The following is a 6,000-nucleotide window of genomic DNA, read 5'->3' as shown; positions in this document are numbered from 1 at the left end:
GGTGAAACCCCGTCTCTACAAAAAATACAAAAAATTAGCCGGGCGTGGTGGCGGGCACCTGTAGTCCCAGCTACTCGGAGAGGCTGAGGCAGGAGAATGGCGTGAACCCGGGAGGCGGAGCTTGCAGTGAGCCGAGATTGCGCCACTGCACTCCAGCCTGGGTGACAGAGCGAGACTCTGTCTCCAAAAAAAAAAAACAAAAACAAAAAACAAATGGAGACGGTGATATCTGTTAGTCCCCTGCCTTCTACTGCCTGCTGTAGGACAATTTCCCATTCCTTTCAGCAACCCTTCAGTGAAGAGAGGGGCCACAAAGGCAAAGGAATCTTAGCTAATAGGCACTATAGCAATTTTCTAAATATCTTATTTTTTTTAGAGCAATTTTAGGTTCACAGAAAAACTAAGAGGCAGGTGCAGAGATTTCCCATATGCTTCCTGCCCCACATGCACAGTCTTCTGCATTATCAACACCCCCCACCAGCATGGTACCTTTGTTACAACTGATAAACCTATATCAACACATCACAATCACCCAAAGTCCATAGTTAATATTAGGGTTTACTCTTGGTATTGTGCATTCTATGAATTTGGGCAAATGTATAGAGACATGTGTCTATTATCATAGTACCACACAAAGCATTTACACTGCTTTAAAAACTCTGTGTCTGCCCATCAACCCTCCCAAACCATCATAGTAACCTATTTCATGAGAGGCCTACAGCCTATTACCTTGCTGTGTGGAATGAAAACTCTCTGACAAAGAATAGGAATTCTCTTCTCTTAGTTGGCCTTGGAATAAGTGCAGAGAAGTTAGCAAATGTAGATGCTTGAAATCTGAGCTTGCTCTTACCCTGAAAAAAAAAAAGGCACACAAGACTGCCATTCCTTGTGCTAGCAATTTTCTTCATTTGCTGCATATCCACGAGGAATGGAGAAGCGTCTTTCTTTTTGCCTCTGTCTGAAGAATATATACATCATACCTTATTTAGTTCAAGTATTTGATTTAATTCATAGGTATAACCTCATAAAGAAAGTTTTTAATCCACCGTACCTAAGCCTAAAATATTTATCCAATACAGTGTCCATTAGGATTCTAGTGCATAGGATTGCATAGAAGTGATCAAAAAATACATGTTTGAGATGATGAATATGTTAATTACCCTGATCTGATCACTGATTCTGTCGTCAGGCTGTAATGCAGTGGCGCAATCTCTGTTCACTGAAACCTCTGCCTCCCCAATTCAAGTGATTCTCCTGCCTCAGGCTTCTGAGTAGCTGGGACTACAGGTGCACGGCAACACACCCAGCTAATTTTTGAATTTTTAGTAGACATGGGTTTCACCATGTTGGCCAGGATGGTCTTGATCTCTTGACCTCGTGATCCACCCACCTCAGCCTCCCAAAGTGCTGAGATTACAAGTGTGAGCCTCCGTACCCGGCGTTTATTTTTTCAATTTTTAATAAATTAATTTAATGAAAAAATAAACGAGACCATTTCAAAATCATGGAAAATAAAAATTCATACTACTACCAATTCTGCACCAAAAAAAATTAAACTTGCGGTAACTGCCAACTGCCTCTAGATTTTTATTTTTTTTTTTTGAGACAGAATCTTGTTCTGTTGCCCAGGCTGGAGTGCAATGGCGCAATCTTGGCTCACCGCAACCCCTGCCTCCTAGGTTCAAGCTATTCTCCTGCCTCAGTCTCCTGAGTAGCTGGGATTACAGGCATGTGCCACCATGCCCAGCTAATTTTTGTATTTTTAGTAGAGATGGGGTTTCGCCATGTTGGGCAGGCTGGTCTCAAACTCCTGACCTTAGGTGGTCCACCCATCTCGGCCTCCCAAAGTGCTGGGATTATAGGCATGAGCCACCACGCCCGGCCGAGAATTTCTTACTGTGATATTGTGAAATATATATTTGGTTTCTGCACCGGGTTCCTGAGACAGAGCTCCTAATAACCTCGTAGATAGGGGTGCCAAGAGAATCTTGTGTTCTAATAGTTGGTCTTTGAGCCCAGTTTTGGCACAGAGCTCCTAAGACCTTTATAATTTCCTGAGTGCTAAGAGTGTCTGACAAAGAACTTCTAAATCCCTTGGAATTTCCTAGGCGATAGAAGCATCTTCTGTTCTAATGAAGTGACTCTTGGTGTGTACCTGGACAGCCTCATGACTGGAGTTGGTTGGCTGCTAGAAGAACAAATCATGTGATTAGAGTGTTGGAACTTTCAACCTCAGCCCTCAACTTCTGAGGAGGGGAGAAGGGCAAAAGGTAGAGTTGACCACTAATGGCCAGTGATTTAACTAATCATGCCTATGTAATGAAGCATCCATAAAAAACTAAAGATCACGGTGCAGAGAGCTTCCAGATTGCTGAATAAGTGGTAGTTCCTGGAGGATGATGCACCCAGAGAGGCATGGAAGCTCTGTACCTCTTTTCACATGCCTTTGCCTATGCATTTCTTCCAACTGGCGGGTCATCTGTTTGCTTTGTAGTATTTTTTATTTAAAAAAATGGATAAATGTAAATAAAATGTTTCCCTGAGTTATGTGAGCCACTATAGCAAATTAATTGAACCAAGAAGATCATGGAAACCCCAATTTATAGCTGGTTGTTCAGAAGCACAGGCCAAAGCCTGGAGCATGTGATTGGCATCTGAAGTTGGGGGGAGTCTTGAGGAACTGAGCCTTCGACCTATGAAATCGGACACTAACTCCAAGTAGATAGCTGGGTGAATCAGAGGACACCCAGCTGGTGTCCACTAGAGAACTGTCTGGTGTTTAGGAAAAACTCACACCCATTTTGGTGACCAGAGGTGAAGTGTAGTGTTGAGAATAGACAGTAGGAAAAAAGTTTGTTTTTCCATCAAAGGTACCACGTCTGTTTCTCATACTACTTGAAGGAGTCTAAATCATACTGTATGGGAAACTGTAAAATGTAGCATCTAAAAGTTTACAACTTTTGGTAGGAGGCAGTCTGTGCCTCCCACCAAAACTCATAAGGTATGAATTCATCAAACTATACAGAGGGAGTTTTGGTGCAGTGGCAGAAAAGAATAATTGATGTGTGCAGTGTATCTTCTTTTTGAGTTTAGCCATTCTACTGGATGAAAAAAAGCTGCTTTCCCATTCTTTCTCTTATAACATCTCCCTAATACTATGTTTAAGATATGTTTTATTTCATTTTCCTAATTTGTACTTTTATCTTTTTCAATTATTTATATAGTTTTGTGCTCTTAAGTTTTTAATGCAATTTATATTGTGGTAATATCTAAAGTATCAATCATTTTATTATTCATTCACCTTAAAACGTGGCTATGGTTTGGACATTTGGATTAAGTGATGACATTGTAATTCAGCCAGAACTGGCAGTAATCATCAGTGTTTGGCATGTTTTGAGAGCAAAAGTCTCAGTTCCTGGAAGGGTGACCCTTCATGTGAACTTAGAGAGCACACTCTGTATGGTGTAATCCAAGACAGTTGAACAGTCTGCCTGCCAAAAATATGCCTTCCACCAGGTTTTTATAAAGACTAGTATTACCAGCTTGAAGGCCATTTTCTGATTTAGGGCATTAAAACCTAAGGACCGTGTTAAAAGACTGAAATTAACATTCACTGACTTGTTCATTCATTACACTTTTTTAAGTTTTTTAATTGACGAATAATTATATATATATCTATAGGGTGCAATGTGATGTTTTGATGTGTGTGTGTGTGTGTGTGTGTGTGTGTGTGTGTATATACATATATATATATATATATATATATATTTTTTTTTTTTTTTTTTTTGAGACAGAGTCTTCTCTGTCGCCCAGGCTGGAGTGCCGTGGCACTATCTCAGCTCACTGCAAGCTCCGCCTCCCGGGTTCACACCATTCTCCTGCCTCAGCCTCCCGAGTAGCTGGGACTAAAGGCACCTGCCACCACACCTGGTTAAATTTCTGTATTTTTAGTAGAGACAGGGTTTCACCATGTTAGCCAGGATGGTCTTGATCTCCTGATCTCGTGATCCACCCGCCTCAGCTTCCCAAAGTGCTGGGATTACAGGCATGAGCCACTGCGCCCAGGCAATGTATGTGTATATTATAGAATGATTAAATCAAGCTACTTGACATATCCATAACCCCACATACTTATGTTGTTTGCATGTGCTATGAACATTTAAAATCCACTCTCATAGCAATTTTGAAACATACATTATTATTAACTATTGTCACCATCCTGTGCAATCGATTTTAAAAACTTATTCCTCCTATTTAACCAAAACTTTGTAAATATTTAATGAGTGCCTCCTATTAGCCAGACCCTGTTTGAGGCAATAATGACACAGAGTTGAAAGTCAAGTTTGAACCTCTCTTCTTAGGCATATAACTGTAGGCAAATTATGTCAACTCTGGCTAGCTTTCACATTTAAAATAGAGATGATAATGCTGCCCACTTAAGGGTTTGCTCTAAGAATTAAATGATATTGTTTACGGTGCCCAGAAGGAAGGTAGGCATGTAATGGACCAAGGGGTCTTTGAAGAAAGAACATATCCAAGTACAGGCGATGAGCTTATATTTGAGCACAATGGGGCAATGTTGAATGGCAGGATGGGGGGTGCTATCTGTGATCCTCCCACAGTCTGATGACAGGGCCAACACCAAAAGGTGTGATCTAATCAAGCACCAAGCACCCACACAAGGGTGCTATCCAAACCAGAGACAGCCTATGGGGACTGGCCAGTTAGCTCTGCCAAAAAACACCCTTCCTGTCCAAGTCTCCCCCAAGTCTCTAAGAAGAAGAGCCACCTTGAAGCTTTGGACTCCAAGCATGGCTTTCTGGTACAACTTTAACACAGAAATTTATATTCATTACCTACAGATACCATAATTATCATTACTATCATTATTAACAAACGTACAGTTAATTACAACAAGGTATGACAAATCTATAATAGACGTAGGCTAGGCTGCTATGGTCGATGAGAGTATAGAGGGAACAGCACTTCCCAAATTGGAGCAGAGGAAAGAAGGTTTATAGAAGGCACCTAGAGGAGAAAAAACTTGAATCAAGTCTTCAAGAATGAATATGAGTTATTCTGGAGAAGAAAGTATGTGTGTTTGGCAGGAAGTACAAATGCTCAGAGAAGACAGATTAAATAGCACATCCAAACTATGGGGATGTGAAAGAATGTGGAGTGTTGGTAGACTTATGAAAGGGTAGCATGGGCCAGGACATAATCTAAATGTGGGAGAATGGAGAGAAAGGATGTTGTTCAAATTATGGATGGCTTTGTGTACGATGTTGAATTGAGACATTGTGTTCAATAATATAAGGAGACATAAAATAACTTTCAGGGTGGTGGATGGGGGGAGGTCATGATTATCTGTATTTTAGACTTTCTACTCAGAGAGTAGTGGGGAAGTTGACTGAAGGAGTTTAAGATTAGTTACCAGGAGAGCCCCATCATATCAACGCAGTAATCTCATGGGGAGTGGCAATGGCTAAAGTAGTAGCAGTGTCAAGGAAGGAAACAATTAGATACACACTTAAGAGGTAGAATTGGCACTTGAGACAACTGGCTGAAGAACAAGGAAAACTCTTCAAATATTACCAGGTCCCTGGCCTGGACAACTGAGTTGATGTGGCATTATCAAGCATGGGATGTAGAAGATCAGGGTCAGTTTGCTGAGATGTCTGTAGAACACTATTCCAATGAGACCTGGAGCTCCCTGTATATGGTGATATTTTCAAGTTGTGACAGATGTGTATTTTGTCAACTGGATGATCTCCATTTCTCATATTATCTTACCCACATGATTCTTGTGAGTATGGGCCTCAAGAGGCACCTGGTGTGAGATTTAGAAGACAGAAGTGAAGTCACATTGGATTATTTTTATGCTCCAGAGGTTGGAGCTGGGTATGAGATACAGTAACTACACAGTCAAGTTCTACCTGCCAACTCACCTTGGTGGCAACATTCAGCCTCATTCCTGTATAATCCCCTGTTCCTGCTGTA

This window comes from Hylobates moloch, unplaced genomic scaffold (genome assembly GCF_009828535.3).
Source record: "Hylobates moloch isolate HMO894 unplaced genomic scaffold, HMol_V3 SCAFFOLD_14, whole genome shotgun sequence".
In the NCBI taxonomy this organism is placed as follows: Eukaryota; Metazoa; Chordata; class Mammalia; order Primates; family Hylobatidae; genus Hylobates; species Hylobates moloch.
This window is presented reverse-complemented; position numbering follows the sequence as displayed.